The 19,504-nt window shown below is 38.0% G+C and overlaps 1 pseudogene; it reads left to right on the top strand.

The window, feature by feature from the left end:
• Window positions 1–16,225: 16,225 nt before the first annotated feature.
• LOC138153264 (heterogeneous nuclear ribonucleoprotein A3-like) lies at window positions 16,226–17,856 on the top strand (annotated as a pseudogene).
• The last annotated feature ends 1,648 nt before the right edge of the window (window positions 17,857–19,504 follow it).

Genomic DNA, 19,504 nt, shown 5'->3' with positions numbered 1-19,504 from the left:
TTCCTTCCTTCCTTCCTTCCTTCCTTCCTTCCTTCCTTCCTTCCTCCTTTCCATTATTGAAAAAATATGATCCAAGGCCCTACTCTCACCAAAACTGGGTTGGTATAAACTAGAATTGTCTATTTAGCAGCAGTAAACTGTTAGGACAAGGATAATCTATCTAGGGAATTCTTAAAGTTAAATACAATGCCTAGAAGCAAATATTGTTACTGACTAAATCTACCTCTATGGGAAATTCAAGCCTGATGATTCACAATGAAAACCAACAACAGAGTTTTAAATCTTAAATCTTTTATTTTTTCATTGTTCTATTAAGTCAGGGGTTGATAAAAGTCCATAATCATCTAAACTACAATGTTCCTTTCACCTACATCCTTCATTTCTTCTTTCCTTTCTACCTTCCTTCCTTCTCTCCCTCCCTCTATCCTTCCTTTCCTCCTTTCCTTCCTTCCTGAATGGATCTATGACTTCACTGGTGCTCCCAGTGAGAAAATTCCCTGTACCAATGCTGATATATACTTGCTCTACAGATCACACTTACACAGTGTTGCTTGGGACACTCACTGAAAAGTTAAGTGGTTTACCGAGTAGACATTGGAGGCAGGAACTGAACTCAGTTCTTCCTGACTCTGTGGCCAGTTTAATCTCTATTTCCAAGCTGACTTTCTTACTCTCCACTTTTTTTTAGTTATTTTTTAAATTTTCAAATGCTTTATTAACTTCTGATTTACATCATTAATTTCTGCCAGATTTTGAGCTACAAATTTTCTCTCCGTTTTTCTACTACCCACAACCCCAAAATACCAGTCCCACAGGATATCCCCTCCTCCAATCTGCTCTCTCCTATATCTTCTCCCATACCCCCTTAGACTTTTCCAGTAGGGCTTGGTGGATGTCTATGCCCCAGTGATTGTATATATTCTTTCCCACTTACATGTAAGATGGTATTAATAATAGTATATATGTGTATATATATATATATAATTTTAAACATTTGATTTTAAAACTTTGAATTCCAGATTCATTCCCTTCCTCCCTTGTCACCCACTATTACTGGGAAGATAAGCAGTTCAGTATAGATTGTACAAGTTTAGCTAATGCAAAACATTAACATAGTAGACATATTGTAAAAGACTGACTATATTTCCCTCCCTCCTATCCCACTACACACTTGTTCTATTCTCTGCTTTGATCTCTTCCCTTTTCAAAAGTGAGTGCTTGCAACTTCCCTCACCCCCAGCCTGCCCTCCCTTCAATCCATCCCCTCTCTCATCCCCTTCCCTCCTACTCTCCTGTAGGGTGAGATACCATATTTAGGGTGTATGTCATTCCCTCCCTGAGCCAGATTCAATGAGAATAAGGTTGACCCCTTCCCTTTTGCCTTCCTATTCTTCCCTTCCATTGCAGCCATCTTCCCTTGCCTCTTGTATATGAGATAGTTTACCCCATTCTGTCTCTCTCCATCTCCTCTCATTATACTCCTCTTTCACCTCTTAATTTCCCCTTTTAAGTATCATCCCATCCTATTAAATTGGTCCTGTGCACTCTATCTATGTATACCTGTAAACATATATGCACACATTCACATATGTAGTCATACTCCTGTATACCCTCCAATATAGACAAATATATATATATGTGTGTATATATATACATATATATATATATATTTCTATTCCTTTCAACTATTTTCATACTGAGAAAAGTTTCATCAGTTACAATTATCATTTTTCCATGTAGAAATGTTAATAGTTCAACTTTTACAAGTGCCTTATGATTCCTTTTCCCTGTTTACCTTCTCAAGCTTCTCTTGCTTCTTGTATCTGAATGTCAAATTTTCTTTTCTTTTTTTTTTTTTTAAAGCAATTGGGGTTAAGTAACTTGCTCAAGGTTACACGGCCAGTTATTTCTGGGTGTGGTGCTGAGCGTCCGAGCCCGGGATTCGATCTCCAGGTCGTCCCAACACTGGAGCCGGTACTCTTACTCGCTGAGCCACCTGGCTGCCCCTAAGCAATTGGGGTTAAGTAACTTGCTCAAGGTTACACAGCCAGGTGTTTCTGGGTGAGTGCTAAGTGTCTGAGCCCGGGATTCGATCTCCAGGTCTTCTCAACACTGGAGCCGGTGCTCTTACTTGCTGTGCTACCTGGCCGCCCCTCTGAATGTCAAATTTTCTATTCAAGTCTGGTTTTTTTTCATTAAGAATGCTTGAAAGTCCTCTATTCCACTGAATGACCATATTTTCCCCTGAAACATGATACTCAGTTTTGCTGAGTAGGTGATTCTTGGTTTTAATCTCAGCTCCTCTGCCCTCAGGAATATCATATTCCAGGCCCTTCAATCCCTCAGTGTAGAAGCTGCCAGATTCTGGGTTATCCTGATTGTGTTTCCACAATATTCAAATTATTTCTTCCCAGCTGGTCATAATATTCTCTTCTTGAGCTGAGAATTCCAGAACCTGGTTATAATATTCCTCGGAATGTTCTTTTTTTGGGATCTTTTTCAGGAGGTGATCTGTGGATTCTTTCAAACTCTACTTTTCCTTCTGGTTCTAAAACATCAGGGCAATTTTCCTTGACAATTTCTTGGAGGATGATTTCTAGGTTGTTTCTTTGATAATGGCTTTCAGGTAGTCCAATAATTTTTAAATTGTCTCTCCTGGATCTATTTTCCAGGTCAGTGGTTTTTCCAATGAGATATTTCACATTGCCTTCTATTCTTTCATTTGTTTGGATCTGTTTATCATCATCTTAATTTCTCATAAAGCCACTATCTTCCCTTTGTTCCATTCTAATTCTGAGGGAATGATTCTCTTCATTGAGCTTTTGAGGTTTTGAGCTTTTTTTTCCCATCTGACAAATTCGTCTTTGTAAGGCACTCCTCTCATTACCTTTTTGAGCCTCTTTTGCCAGTTGAGTTAGTCTGTTTTTTAAGGTGTGATTTTCCTCAGTCAGACTGTTGACTCACATTTCATAATTTTCTTGCATCATTCTCATTTCTCTTCCCATTTTTTCCTCCACTTCTCTTATCTGCTTCTTAAGGTCCTCTATGGTCTGTAACCAGGGCAAATTTTCCTTTGATGTTTTTGGTGCAGGAGTTGTGACTTCACTGTCTTCCTTCTGTTCCATGCTTTGATCCTTCTTGTCCCCCAAATAGGAGTTTAATGTTGGAATCTTCTGTTTGTTTTGTTTCCTTTGCCTGGTCATGTCGCCCCTCAGTCACTTGACCCCTGGGCTCTTTGCCACATTAGGACTCTGCCTCCAGACAAGGGAGCTTTCGTCCCAAATGCTGGGGTTTCCTCAGCTGCCAGAGGTATTAGTTGGCTGCCCTCTTTGAGGCCTCCACACACTCTGGCAAGTTGGTCATGCCCCCCAGGTTCCCCACCCCAGACCACATTCCAGATCCAAGCAGTTTATAGCAAGAGCAAATACCCCTCAGACTGGTCTCTTGGTCCCCCTACACTCTGCAGGCCAGGAGCTGAAGCTGCAACATAGTGCCAATGGGGTGTCTCAGTGGCTCCTCCTGGGGGCAAAACCCTATGCATTCCCAAGTACTGGTCCCAAAGTCCACACTGCCCTGACCATCACTTTGTCCTCTGCATCTATGTGTTGAAAAATCTGGCAATAGCCACAGCTGCTGGTGATCTGGAGTCTATCTGGCCAGTGGCTGGTCAGACTTGCCCTGGGTCTAAAACCTCCACCTCAAGGGGCCTGGGCTCAGCTTGCTATGCTGGCCAGTTCCTGCCGGCCTGCCAGGCTCTCCTCAGTGGGAGGTTAGCTTCTCTGTGCCATTGTGGGTTCTGCAGCTCCAAAGTTTGTTTCGAGTCCACTCTTACATGGATTGGGGAAGGTGGAAGCTGGAGCCCTCTGCGGAGGTCCTGCTTCTACTCCACCATCTTTACTGCGCTCCCCTCCCCCCCCCGGCCACTCTCCACCTTTTGATCTTTTTTTACATTGAGCTTAATTTTAAATTTAAAACAATAACAACAAATTAAGGAATAATTTCCAAACATTCAAGAATAAAACTGGAATAGATGACTTGGGGAGGGTCTAGTCTCTTTATTACTTGGAGGTTTTGGATGCAAGATACTTTTTCTCATACTTAGTCAGATTTTAACAAATATTCTTGCATAGTCCATGTGATAGTTTGCTTTGTTTACCTATACTTTCTCATAAGAGAGGTTTTTTTGGGGAGGGGGAAGGCCACTGAGAAGTGGCATTCATTTAAAGAAATCAAAACTTACTTCAAAAGCAAAAGAGTTCTGTTGAAATACAGGAGGAAGGACAAGATAGACTTTCAAAAATCTTTTGGTACTGAGTTTCTCATTATTTCACTATTTTTAATCTCATGCTTATTTTGAAGTTTATTTAAGCCAGTAGGATCTTGTTAAGCATGTTATTATTATTATTATTGTTATTAATGATATTATATATAGTTGATGTTCATTATTTTGAAAAGTGTCAGGATATGTAAATGGGCCAGATTGCACCCCTGAGAATGGAGAAAATTGCTACATTTGTGGAGGTGCATTAACTCTTTCAGTCCATTAGGAACCAATGAATGAATGGTTCAAAAGAAAGTCTTTATAGAACCCTGATTACTATTGTTCCTTCACCTTCTCCTTAAAACATGACTCCAAAGTTAGCCCAAGTGGGAGAACAGAAGATGAAACCTCCCAATACTGTTAAGCAGATTCCTTCACCAGTGCTTCATGAGAACATTTGCTATTACCTCTTTACTCTGAACTCAACATCCATAGTTTATTCTCTCTAATCCAAATCCCATACTGCCGCTAAAATGAGCTCTCAAAAACCAGATAAGACCATGTAATTTCCCTGCTCAGAAAAAAAAAAAACCTTGAATCATTCCCTATTTCCAATCTCTAGAATATAATACAAACACCATAGCCTAGCATTTAAAGCTTCTCCACAGTATGGTCCCTCCTTGCCTTTCCTGCCTCATTCTCTTATCCTTCTACTCTTATATTCTGTTTTTCAGCTAAAATTGGTTACTGACTGGTTCCCTGACCTCAAAACTCCATATCCTGCCTCTGTGGATTTGTAAAATCTATCCTCCTGGGCCTGGAATGTGTACCCTTCTCATCTCCAGTTGCTTTGCCAAAGTGCCCATCATCCTTTTGCGGCATTTCTCCTTTAAGCACACTTTTGACAGATATCCTTCCAACAAAGTTGTAAACATGAACATGTCTTCATTCTCCATGTTTTCTACCTCCTTCTAATTTTTCTGAAGGGGTAAGACCATCATTAAACACTTGCATTTGATTCAATGCAATCTTGGAACGCATCTGAAAAAGAAAATTCATCATTTATATCCCCAATATAAGAAGTATTCAATAAGACTGGATTCCCTGCTTGGTAAACAAAGTTATGATTCATTAACTATGCTATGTAACAATCCAACAACAAAACAATACTCTACAAGGCACCCATTAACACACTGAAGCACATAAATCACCAGCCATGGGACTTAAGGCTTAACCACTTGACAAAACAGCTGTTTTTTTTTTTTTTTTGCAGTTCAAATAATGAACAGATAAAACAGCTGAAGTCAATTAGTGAGTATAAATCCATGCCCTGAAAAAGCAGGAAGACTTGAATGGTTGATTCTGTGGGCCAGATATGCTGTCACTCAGATCCTCCTGAGAAAATGCCTTTAACAAAAAACCGAGTTAAATGTTAGCCGTTGTCTGTGCTGGGCTCTCTTCCAGAAGGACTGATTCTTAAAGTCACAAAACCTGGACAATAGCAACAGAATTAGTACATTTATCCAAATCTAGTAGTCTTGAGAATAGTCATGGTTATTATTTATATGCTTTTAGAATTTCCTTAGCGTTAGGGAATATTAGCATATTTGATTCCAGAAGAAGGTGAAAGGTCTAATTGTTTGCCTCAGACTGGAGTAGACCTGAGAATAATGAATTAATGAATGAATGAAAAAAAAAATTGTTTACTGTGTGCAAAGCACAATGATCTGAAAATGGGCTAAGAAAGTGAGAACTGATTCAATAGCCATGTCCTTTTGAGAATGGAGAAACCATCCCAATCCAAAGTTTAAAAGTGCTGAAAACAGCTAAAATCAATACAGTTATCATCCATCAAAATTTGTAATAAGTCCAGGGGAACTCTGTAGGAGACAGAACAGGCATTTCCATACTGTTATATAAGGGAAGATCTGGCCTCCTTCCTTGATAAACTATATAGGCAAATAACCTAACTGGTGTTCCATCTCCATTCAAAATTCAGATAGAACTAGGGCTATGCAAAGTAGCCATGTGTGAGATAGGGAGCAAGAAGAGGAAAGGATATGAAGAGAATTCATGTGGTGATAAAGGATATCATCACTTCTCAGCTGGCTATACTTTGAGACTTTCCTGACTGACTTCCCCACCATGGCCCAGGATGCTTATTATTAGGATAACCTCATCATCTGGCAAAATCTCATCAGTCTTGGTGTTTCTCCCCATCCTTTTCCTCTTTGACTAAAGGGTGTGGCCATGAACTGGAAATCTCCATTTAAGGAGAAAACTCAACTCTATGGCTCAGTGGATAGAGCTCCAGATATCTATGGCACTCCTATATCTTTGCCAAAAAAACCTTAAATAATCTCACAAAGTGTTAGACATGACTGAAAATGACTCAATAACAACAAGATGTCTCAGACATCTCATTTCTATCTGGCTGCATTACTTTGGGACTTCTCTGGTTGTTTTCCACCATGCCCCTGAATGCAGCACCTTCTCTCATTCCCTCCCTTCTTCTCACTCAGCTTCCTTTAGTTTGTTGGTTTCCCCTATGAGATTGTAAACTCCTTTAGGGAAGGGACTATTTTCTTTTCTGTTCCTCAGTGCTTAGCACAGTGCTCAGCACTTAGCAGGTCCTTAACAAATGTTTATCAACTACTGACCTAGAGTAAGGAGTGAAAGATGGCTATAGTTTTTTTTTTTAGTAATAGGACAGAAGATTCAGGACTGTTGGTGGGAACACCTAGGGTAGGAGTTCTGGACATGGGGCATTTGAAATCTCTAGGACACTAGATGTAAAGTCCTTTCTAGCTCTAAACCTATGATTTTATGAATTTCTTGAGAACTGTTGACCACTATAAGCCCATTCAGAATACCAGGGTAGTCCTAGAGATTACAGTGGTACTCTTATAGAATACTTTTTAAGTGCAATAAAATCCCAGATACCTGTCAATATGGCAAGAAGCATTAGTGTATAAAATACAAAATGGAAATGATCACTTATAGTAGATGTTTCAGTTAGACATCTATATATTCCATCTCCTGCTTTCATGTTTTTGCACAATATGTCCCCGTATTTGGAATACTATCTGCATATTGATTTTTGCTCTAACAAATAAGCTTCTTTCATAATCCTAGCCCTCTCTTATTTTATAGCTTATGCTATCCATTAACATTGGCCTCCTTGCTCTTCCTTGAACAAGACACTCTGACTTCCATTTCTGTGAATTTTTACTGGTTGTTACCCATGCCTTGAATTTTCTCATTTCCACCTCCTGGAATCCCTGAATTTCTTCAACTCTTGGATTAATCTATCTATCTAAAAGACCTTTTCCAGAGACCCTTTAAGTGTAGTGCCTTCCTTTTGTTATTTATTTCAAATTTATCCTGCTTATAGCTTGTTTCTTACATAGTTTGTATGTTGTCTCTCCCATTAGACTGGCAGTTTTGTGAAAGCAAGGAGACTGTCTTTTTGCCTTTCTTTATGTTTCCATTACTTAACTCAGTATCCAGCATGGTACTTATTAAATTTTTGATTGGCCGACTTCCTCCTCTCCTCTGCCTCTGTAATAGCTTATTGACTATTGAGATATCCTGTATAATGCCAAGTTATCAAAACAAGCAATGAATTGGCAGAATGATGAGGTGGATAGCAGTTGAATTTGCCATGAGGAAAATATGGGTTCACATCTCCCTTTAGAATTTTACTGTGGGGCACTATGACATCACTTAATCTTTCTCTGTGCCTTAGTTTCCTTATCTGTACAATGAAGGAATTGAATTCAATTGAGTTTTAATTCCCTTTCAGCTCTAAATCTTACTCTCTTAATGCCAAGAGATTTGAAGGGGAGATGTTTCCCTATAGCTTAAGAAGACTTCTTAGAAAAGGTGGAACTTAAGTTTAGTCTTGAATGAATGGATAGATGAACAGAGTGTATTAGAGAACATATTTCAGGTAAATAAAAAGGCATGAGCAAAGGTGAGAAAGAAGGGAATCTCAAGTTTTATTCAAGGAATGAGTAAACAAATTGGCCTGCATGAGGTACAAGGGTGATAAGATGGGAAGACAGATTAAATCTAAATTGTGCAGGACTTGAAATTTTAGACCAGGGAGTTTGAACTTTACTCTGTAGACAATGGAGTCACTGAATATTAAGGAGCCAAGAATCAAGAAAAGGAATCTGTCAACAATGTGTAGGAATTCATCTTTCCCTCTCTGCTATTTAACAGTGTGTAATTAGTGATTTGGGTAAAGGTAGAGATGGCATTCTTATCAAATTTCTCAAACTGGGAAAGCATTTTTTAAGATCCAAAAAAGGCTCCAAAAGTTCTTGACAGCTAAGAAAATGCAATAAAATCTAAGGAGATGTATGTAAATTCTTATACTAGCATTAAAAATGTGACTCAAAGTACAACACAAGAGAGGTATGGGTACATAGTATTATTTTGAGCTACCAGTGGATAGGGACTGTGCCTCTCTGCCTCGGTATAGCACGTAGCTCAATGTGAACCCAATCACACAGTAACAAAACTGCTTGTGTTGTGTATTACACACACTTCAAGACCACAGTACTGCAGAGTGTTGGACCTGGAAGGGTCCTTAGAAATCATCCAGCTTGTGGTTTAATGGACCTAAAGCTCAAAATTAGTCAAAGTAGTGTGGTGTGATAGCCAAGAAACTTAATTTGATCTTGAGCTGAACTGAGAGAGGAGTAGCTTCCAGGTAGCAGGAAGTTATCATAATGGCATTTCAAAGGCCCTCATAACCTGGCCTCTTCCTATCTTACACTTTACTCTCCACATACTCTGAGATCCATTGACACTGGCCTTGTTCTTCCTCAAACAAGACACTCCATCTCCTATCTCTCTGAATTTTCAGTGGTTATTCCCCTTGCCCTGCAATTCTAGTTAGATCACATCTGGAATTCAGTTGTGATGCTGAAGTTGGGAAAAGACATTGATGAAAGAGAAACTTCTAGAATGGGATGGTGAAGGGTCATGAATACCTACTCTATGATGGTCATTTGAAATAATTATATATGTTTAGCCCAGAGAAGAGCAGATTTAGTTGCTTATAAGCACTCTGCAAGTACCTATACTGATTTCATGTTGGTTGTTGTCCTTCACTTGTTTCAGCTGTGCCCAATCCCTCATGAACCCATTTGGGGTTTTCATGGCAAAGATATGGAGGGCTTTGTCATTTCCTTCTCGAGACAGTTGAGGAAACTGAGGCAAACAAGGTTAAATGACTTGCCCAGCATCACAAAGCTAGTGTCTGAGGGCAGATTTGAACCCAGGTCTTTCTGATTTCAGGCCTAGAGGTCTATCTACTATGCTGTCTACCTCACCATTTCATGCTGGATAGAAATTAAATTTGCTCTGTTTTATCCCAGAAAGAAAAACCAGGACAGTGGGGTGAAGGTATAGAGATAAATTTATTTTGAATTAAAGAAAACCTTCCACTAGAAAACATAGCTATACAAAAATGGAATAGATTTCCTTTGGGGGTAGCCTTTTGGATGTTTTTAAATAGTAGAAGGAAGACCACTTAACTAATAGAATATTGTAAGGATTGTTTAAGCTATGCATTGAAATAGATATATGCTGAGGTTTTTTCTAACTCGAAAATTCTATCATTCTGTAGTTTTGTCTACTGGGTAGAATACAAGCTCCTGGAAGGCAGAGATTCTCTCATTTATTCTTGTTTTCTCAATAGTTGACATATATATGTTTATTGGTTTGTTGATTGGGTTGAATCAGGGAAAGACTAGATATGAGGTTCTCAGAATGACCCAGACATAAAACGCTAGGGGCTCAAGGAGCTTCTCCTGTTTTTGTGTAGTCTAGTAAGTGGTCATTTTGACTGGACCTGAAAATCTCCAAACTTGGGGAACTTACCACCTCTGATTTGAGACTGAATTTACCCTGACATTACTTTAAACTATCAAGTGTTTCTAAACTACCAGTCACTTTTTCTATGGAAAGAAACTGACTTTAGTGAGCACAGTTTTGGTGCAGATTTTACTTCTCATATAAGAAGTAAATTAGGTATGTTGTCCATTGCTTCATTCTCCCTCTACAGAGAGAAATCTCTCTGAAGTTCTATCTACTATACTCTCTGTCTCTGTCTCAGTCTCTCTCTCTGTCTCTCTCTCTCTGTCTCTCTGTCTGTCTATGTCTGTCTCTCTCTCTGTCACTCTCTCCCTCTCTCTCTCTCTCCCTCCCTCTCCTTCTACCTCACCCTCCCTCTTTCTTTTCCTCCTTTCCTCCCTCCTCCCCCTTTCCCTGTCATTAGTGTTTGTCCCAGGCTCGTTAATTTTTATAGGACAAAAGCAAGGTCTGGGGTATAAAACCTTGTGTCTTGGTTTCCCTTGAAAGGAAGAGAGGTGATCAAAATAACTGCCTCTAAGTGTCTCTTGCAAGGCTGTGATGTTTTTCAAGAGCTAGTTGTTTTTATTCTCAGTGTCCTTATTGATGAAAGCCATTTTAAGAAGCAGTACCATGCTTTAGAAGTTCGTGAAATTTGTATTCAATGGAGTAATGAGTCTGATTATCTGACATGCATCTGAAGCTGGAATTTAATAAACCCATATTGGAACATCCTCAGTAGATTTACCCAATCTTTTTCTCCTCCAAGAGATCAGGTCAAGGGAAATCTCCTTTTTATGGTTTTACAGAATATGCTGTTCCTTAGGATAATAGCTGGCACATAGTAAGTTCTGAAGAAGTATTCATTAAGTTGAATTTGTTTCAGAAGTGTTGGGCTGAGTCTCTCATATACACATGCATGCATATATACATATGTATGCATGTATATAACACAACATGCACATATATGTGCACAAGTATACATATATAAATACATGTGTGTATTATATGTATATGTGCAGAATAAAAATTAAATTAGGTATAAGTTATAATTAAATTTTATGTCTATTTACATGTGTGTACACACACATATATGTATATATACATGCTCTGGTTAAAATGCTCATATCAGGGTAGGCGTGTGTGTGTGTGTGCATACAGACTCTGTTAGTAACGAAATGTCATTGATCACCATCTGATTCTGATGTCAGGAGCTGGAATCTGTTTCAAGGGTAATATTTTCTGATTTGCTTTGAGATCCATATTTTTGGGCTTATCCAAACTTTATTTTTCATTTGTCTTGCTTTGATTTAATATCTTATAGAGTGATCAGTTATAACTCTTTTTTCCTTTCTATTCCTTTCATCATAATCTCGTCTGTGCCTGGCTTTATAGTGCTATAAAGAAAAGTATGCATATGTCTGATGGCAGTTTTTCACTTAAGAAACACAAGCTGAGGTGGGATCTGTCCATTGCAATGTAGTATATTTCATAATTTGCTAGATGTGAAATTCTATTAGCAAAACTATATGTTTTAAGTTAAAATATAAAGATTGAGCTTGAAAATTACCCCAATAGATAATTCAAAATTTAAAGCAAAAGACATTTATTTAAAAAACATTTTATAGACCTCTCTAAAACTCTTCAATTACTAATAGATCCCATGAGAACCATCCATTATCATATTTTTAAGAAGGCAAGATAAAACTTAGTAACAGATACATGAATCAAGTACAACAGTAAATGCAATGCTTCACATCTATAGTCCTCTTACCTCTACAAAGAATGAAAGAAGTTTCATTCTTATGTCTCTTTTGGGAGAACTGACCTTGGCCATTATAATTATTTATGGTTCACTTTTGATTTTTTTGTTGTTTCCATTCATATTATTATAATCTTTGTGAATATTATTTCCTAGTTCTGCATATTTCACTTTGCATCAGTTCATGTAAGTCTTTTCATGCCACCCTCATTCTTCACATTCATTGTTTCTTATATAGCAATACTATTCTATCACATCCCTGTATCACTATTTGCTTAGCCACACTCCACTTAATGTATATCTATTTTGTTTCTACTTTGTTGATACAAAAAAGTGCTTTTATCAATATTAGTATGTATGTTGATTCTTTTTTATCTCTAACTTCTTGAAGTATATACCTAGCAACTGGACCTCTGTATATGGGTAAAGAATGCTTAAGTTGGGAATTTTGTACTGGCCTAATGGAGTTACTGCTTAGGAACATGTAGAAGTCATTCTGTTTAACTTCCCACTAGGCTACTACCAACTTCTCAACTTAAGAACTCTTTCCTATATACAACCAGAACAACCCTTATTAACAAACAAAGATAAGTACCACTGTCTGACTGTATCATTTACAAAAGTGTGCTTTCCCCAGAAACACAGTTTATACAGCTAACCACCATGGACTCCTTATCTCTGTGTGAATGTGGCTACTCCAGTCAAATTTGTTGTATTGACCCCTTTTGGAAATGATCATTCCGATAAAGTTCCAGTTAAATTCTATTTTTATGCTAGTACAAACCATAGTTCTTTGGTCTCTGTCCCAGTTCCTTTTCCTGACTTGATACAACTTTCCATTTCTACATCTGTTAAGGTTCCAGATTGTTCAAGGCACTCCCCATTTTCCACAGGACTTCTTGGTATTGAAATTGAAATTGGGAATTGCTTGAATTGTGTGCTGATTAATTAGTTTTTTTTCAGTCAAGCTAAGAAAGATGATCTTCTATTACACTCAGCTGACAACAATAAATATTTATTGAATTGAATTACCAGAATATAAATTTCCACTTGGCTACAATTTAATTATATCTACATGTATTAGCTATATTTAAAGTATGTTCAGCTATGTGTTTGCATAGGTTTATATGTTAACATATGTACTGTGTTTCCCCGATAATAAGACACTGTCTTATTAATTTTTTTGGAAAGAAAAACACCAGAGGGCTTATTTTCAGGGGAGGGCTTATGTTGTCCTGCCTCAGCTCTCCTCCACGGCACTGCTGTCAATGGCGCCAGCAAGCAAATCACTGGGGAAGAGCAGGATGAGGCTCTCACTGCTGCAGCTCTGATTGGATGCAGCTCGGAGCTCGGCGAGCGTTTCACCCAGGGGGGGGGACGGTGCATACAGAGTATGTATATATAATGTAGCGTGTAGCGCAGGGGATCACCTTCACTACAGTAGCAATCTCAATAGGGCTTATTTTCGGGGGAGGGCTTATTTTAGAGGAATCTTACATAGTAAGGGGAGGGCTTATTTTCGGGATAGGTCTTATTATCGGGGAAACATGGTATGTATGCATGTATGTGTATGTATGTTTGTATTTATGGATGGATGGATAACCAGCTTAAGCCCTTCTAATTCTTATTAGGGAGTTTGTTACTAAAACATTCTTTTTTTTTTTCTTTTTGGAGGGGAGAAGGCAGAGCAATTGGGGTTAAGTGACTGGCTCAAGGTCACATGGCCAGTAAGTTTTAAGTGTCTGATGTCGAATTTGAACTCAGATCCTCCTGACTATGGGGCCGGTGCTCTATTCACTGAGTCACCTAACTGCCCCTAAAACATTCTTTAGATAACATCAATTAGGTCTCATTTCAAAAAGGTGTCTTTGAAATATACTTCAATATTTGTATGGGTGTTAACTTCCCCCAGGATCCTCATATAACAGATTTAGACCTGGAAGAGACTTATCCTTTTAAGCCTATCATTTTACAAATCAGGAAACTGAGTCCTAGAGCAGATAATTGACTTTGCAGAGCTGATATAAGATCCAAAGATTTTACCAATGTACAATGCTAGTTTTCTAGTTGAAAGTCATTCCAACTCTTCACTGATTTGTTCCCATGGGGCACTCAGAGCATCTACACAAATAATTTAGGAATACCAAGCAGCAATGATGCTTGCTGCCTGAGTGAACTTGGACAAGTCATTTCACTTTTCTCTAGCCCCCTGTTCTTTACTCTATAAAATGAATGAACTGGACTAAAATGCTTCTGAGGGTCCCTTTTAGTTCTAAAACTATTACCATGGGCATCTGTCCTAAGAGCCCAACAAATATACACTGTGGGTGAATCAACACCCTGAAGATATTACCAGAACACATGCACTAAGGACATTTTATTAACTAGGTTATTAAGTAATATTATTAATTATTTTTTATTCTATTCTAAATTGATGTTACCACAGTATTTAGATACTTAGTATCTAATATGGAGAAGATGCTTCTTTGTACATGTTGCATTTTTTCCTAGTTCTTTGTTAATCTTTTCTTTATATATACTTTGAACCTATCTTATATGCTTATCCTATGCTATTTTATGTGGGTTTTTTTTTAGAAATATAGAGTAATTTAGTAAGTTTAGGCAAACTGAATATTTTTAAATGCTAAAGAACTAAAAATAGTAGCAACTTTAAATATAATAAAATGGTAATATAAATTAGCTACCTGTCTATGCTTTCTTCCACAAAAGTTATTTCATATTGTATTATGATATGAAGATTCCCTTTATACCCTACTTTTTAAAAAATTAACTTATTTTTTATTGCTGTAAACTTGACACAGATTAACAAATACAAACCAATCTGCAAAGAACAACAAAAAAAAGAAATAAAGAATCTTGTGTAAAGATTCTTTCAGTGTAAAGAATCTTTCAGTCTTTTATGCATAGCTTTTATGAATATAGTAAATTTAACGTCATAGTTCCTATACCTACACACTTTCTGAACTTCCTTCTACTTGCTTCTATGTAATTAAAATATTTTACTTAATTTTTTCTCTTTTTTTTTGGACATCACTATCACTGCCTACACTTCCCTCATATGAACTACTGTCTGCTCCCACTTAATTAGAAGCCTCCCTTCTTCCAAATAAGTTTAATCCTAGGATCATAGATCCAGAACTGGAAAAGTCTTTAGAAACCATATTGTCCAATCCTTTCATCTTTCAGATTTTTCAGCTTCAGATAATTTTTTTGGAGGGCAATTGGGGTTAATTGATTTGCCCAAGGTCACACAGCTAGTTTTTTGTGTTAAGTGTCTGAGGCCAGATTTGAACTCAGGTCCTCCTGACTCCAGGGCCGGTGCTCTATTCACTGCACCACCTAGCTGCCCCTCAGAACATTTTTTTAAAGAAACCAAGGCCAAGAAAGAAAAAATTATTTTCTTAAAGTCACATAGATTGTGACAGAATTGGGATTTGAGCCCATGTCCTTCAAATCTTGCACACTTTTTTACTCTAGCAAATTGTCTATTTGTTTAATGAGAGCAAATTAAACTCACAGATTGTCCGTGACTGAAAAATATATTTAATTATGCACCTCTAGTGATATGGGGATACTTACCAGTGGAGTGTAAATTCTATCAAATCTAACCAAGCTGAAGAGGCCCCAACTATGGGTCTAACAATATCCCCATATATGTTTGTCATCTGAGCAACCGTTTAGCTAAATTGTGAGAGACTTATCTCCAGTTTGCCTGAAAATTGGTGAGTTTTTCAGTCTCAGCAATTGTGATAACAAGCAAGGTGTGATTTTTGTTGTTTTTTTTTATTCTTTTTGTTGGAGTTCTGTTTCCAAGACTCAGGCTAAATTGTAAACATCTGAAGGATTAATCTCCTTTGAACCCTGATAATTCACAGCACTGCTGAGTCAAGTAGATTTCATGCCTTCTGGCTCTGAGCCAATCAGGGGCTGAGTCTGTTATATATTTTGGGAGGTTGGAATTTTGTTTTGGGGATTAGCTTATGAAAAGGACCTTGTGATTCTCTGGATGTGACTCTGAATAGTTGTATATTCAAGGCTCCCTGACTGTTCATATGTAAAGGCTCTCTTGATCTAGTGGTGTACATAAAGTAAATAGCAATATTGCTTTGATTCAGGCAGTCAGAGCCCTGTCTGCTAGTCTTTATGCAGATTTCTTTGTCTTTATTTTCTCTGACATTCAGGGTGCTGACTTTTCCCCTGAACTAGTGTATGTAATTAAAGAAGATTAATGAAAGCCTTAAAAGTTGCTTCCCTTTAAGAAAAGCAGATCCAGCCCATATTGAACCTGAGTTGGAGGTGGTGAGTCTGGTCTAAAAATGGAGGTAAAACAGCCACCAGGCCACCTCCAGCCTGACTCTGGCTTCCATAGCTGCTGCCTGGGGAGGAGGGTCATGATCCAAAGGAAACTGAGCGGTTGAGAAAACTGTTTATCGGTGGTTTGAGCTTTGAAGCTATAGATGATAGTTTAAGAGAACACACTGACAAATGGGGTATTCTCACAGACTGTGTGGTGATGAGAGATCTGCAAACAAAACATTCTAGAGGCTTTGGCTTTGTGACTTATTCTTGTGTAGAAGAGGTAGATGCAGTAATGTGTGCTCAGCCACATAAGGTTGATGGGCATGTTGATGGAAACAAAGAGAGCTGTTTCTTGAAAGGATTCTGTAAAACCTGGTGCATATCTAAATGTGAAGAAAAATTTTGTTGGTGGTACTAAAGAAGATACAGAAGAATGTAATTTAAAAGACTACTTTGGGGCTGGCCAGGTGGCTCAGCAAGTAAGAGCACCGGCTCCAGTGTCTGGATGAACTGGGATTGAATCCGGGCTCTGATACTTAGCACCACACCCAGAAATAACTAGCTGTGTAACCTTGAGCAGTTACTTAACCCCAATTGCTTTAAAAAAATAAAAAACTACTTTGAAAAGTATGGCAAAATTGAAATTATAGAAGTTATAGAAGATGGACAGAGCAGAAAGAAGAGGAGGATTTGCTTTTTTAACTTTTGATGATCATGATACAGTCGACAAAATTGTTGTTCAGAAATATCATACTATTAAAGGGCATAACTGTGAAGTGAAAAAGGCCCTTTCAAAGCAAGAGATACAGTTTGGGGGCGGCCAGGTAGCACAGCGAGTAAGAGCACCGGCTCCAGTGTTGAGAAGACGTGGAGATCGAATCCTGGGCTCAGACACTTAGCACCCACCCAGAAACACCTGGCCGTGTAACCTTGAGCAAGTTACTTAACCCCAATTGCTTTAAAAAAAATAAAAAATAAATTAAAAAAAGAGATACAGTTTGCTGGCTCACAAAGAGGTCATGGAGGTGGCTCAGGCAATTTTATGGGTCGAGGAGGAAACTTTGGAGGTGGTGGAGGAAACTTTGGCCATGGAGGAAACTTTGGTGGAAGAGGTGGTTAGGTGGTGGTGTTGGTGGCAGCAGAGGCAGTTATGTACGTAGAGATGGTGGATATAATGGATTTGGTGGTGATGGTGGCAACTATGGAGATGATCCTGTCTACAATAGTAGAGGGGGTTATGGTGGTGGTGGTGGAGGACCTGGATATAGAAACCAAGGTGGTGGATATGGTGGTGGTGGAAGAGGATATGATGGTTACAATGAAGGAGGAAATTTTGGTGTTGGTAACTATGGTGGCAGTGGTAACTATCATGATTTTGGAAATTATAGTGGGCAGCAGCAACCAAATTATGGACCCATTAAAGGAGGCAGTTTTGGTGGAAGGAGCTCAGGCAGTCCTTATGGTGGCGGTTATGGATCTGGTGGTGGAAGCGGTAGATATGGTAGCAGAAGGTTCAAAATAATCAACAGAAGAGGGCTACCGTTCTTAGCAGGAGAGAGAGTGAGGAGTTGTCAGGAAAGCTGCAGGTTAATTTGAGACAGTCATCCCAAATGCATTAGAGGAATTGTAAAAATCTGCCATAGAAGGAACGATGATCCAGTCAGAAAAGTTACTGCAGCTTAAACAAGAAACCCTTCTTGTTCAGAACTATAATAGCCACAGTTTGCGAAAAGTGTAGCTATTGATTAACGCAATGTAGTGTCAATTAGATATACATTCCTGAGGTCTTTTATCTGTTGTAGCTTTGTCTTTTCTTTTTCTTTTCATTACATCAGGTATATTGCCCTGTAAATTGTGGTAGTGGTACCAGGAATAAAAAATTAAGGAATTTTTAACTTTTCAATATTTGTGTAGTTCAGTTTCTTTACATTTTAGTACAGAAACTTTAATGAAATGCGGTTTTAAAGGTGTTTCCTTGTTAGTTAACAAGTAGAGAAAATCATTGTTACCTACTATTTTGTATGAATTTTGCTAAAGTTAATTATAAAGAAGCACCTGCTGATTTGCAATCTAAGGGGAATCTATTCTCCCCAAACCAAACCATAATACCCATTGATATGAATGGGAGTTGACAAGTGGAGAGAATAGGTATTTGTATGTTTGCGATGTGTGTTTTAGATAACAACTAGGATTGGGTATTTAAATGAGCATATTTGTGAATTAATAGCATTAAGCTTTGCCTGTCAAATGAAAATTTCAAATTACCTTTTAGGTTGTGCATGTATTTTTTTAAATTGTACTTCTCCATGATTTAGTGTGTTAGCTCTGCCAAATCCTAGTTGTGTTTATTAAAAAGGTAAAAAAAAAATCCTTTCTAGAGTTACCTTGGCCACCTTTGAAACTGCTGCCATAACATGATGTTGGTATAAGAGATAACTATATTCTCCTCATGAAGTTCTGGATGGTGAAGGGCTGGGAGTTGGGGCAGTAGGTTTCTTTTTCCTTTCCCTCCCTTTTGAAAAAAATTTTCTTAATGAATTTAAAGCCAACCACTAAGTCTGCTGTATCCATGCAAATAGTTGGATACCTGAGGTTTTTTCTTTGGTTTTTATTTTGTGTTAATTGGTTTAGGGGGGATAGAGGCCCAAAGACCTTCAAGTACTTACCTTGGTTTAATGTCTTTTTAATTTATACAAGCTGTCAGAGTAAGAGGATAAAAAGCATGCATTGTGAAACAAAAAAATAAAAAAAAGAAAAGCAGATCCAAGAACCTATGCTAGCAGGCCATCCTGGGTGTGCCAGGGTGCTTTCTTTTACAACAACTCACAAAGATGGTCTACTAAAACAGAAGTGTCATCTGAACTGGTGGAAGGAACTAGAAAGATGGTAAAATCCCAGATTCTTCAATTATTTAAATGTATTATTATTATTTGTATAGGTGAAACATCCCTGTACTAGGCTATGGCCTCCATGAGGGCAAGACAGGTTTATTGTTAATACTTGTGCCTTATCCAGCATTGAGAACAGTGCTTTCTTTGCTTCAAGTAGGTACTTAGCTAGTGTCTTCATTTCTGAAGTGACTACTCTGTGCCTATTTTGCATGTATTAATTTGTATATATCATCTACCACATTAGAATACATGCTTCCTGAGAGCAGAAATTGCCTTTCTGCTTTTCGCATACTAAGAAGTGTTCTAACAGATCACAAGCAGTTAATAAATGCTAATTAATTCAGTGATTGGTTGAATTGAATTTTTAAAATGTGAATTCAAAAACAAATCTTCATTTTGCTCCAT

The sequence above is a fragment of the Petaurus breviceps genome, unplaced genomic scaffold (genome assembly GCF_028583685.1).
Source record: "Petaurus breviceps papuanus isolate PSGF00001 unplaced genomic scaffold, PetGlider_PUasm1.0 90977, whole genome shotgun sequence".
Lineage (NCBI taxonomy): Eukaryota > Metazoa > Chordata > Mammalia > Diprotodontia > Petauridae > Petaurus > Petaurus breviceps.
Note: the sequence above shows the minus strand (reverse complement) of the source record. Positions and strands in the feature narration are given on the sequence as shown.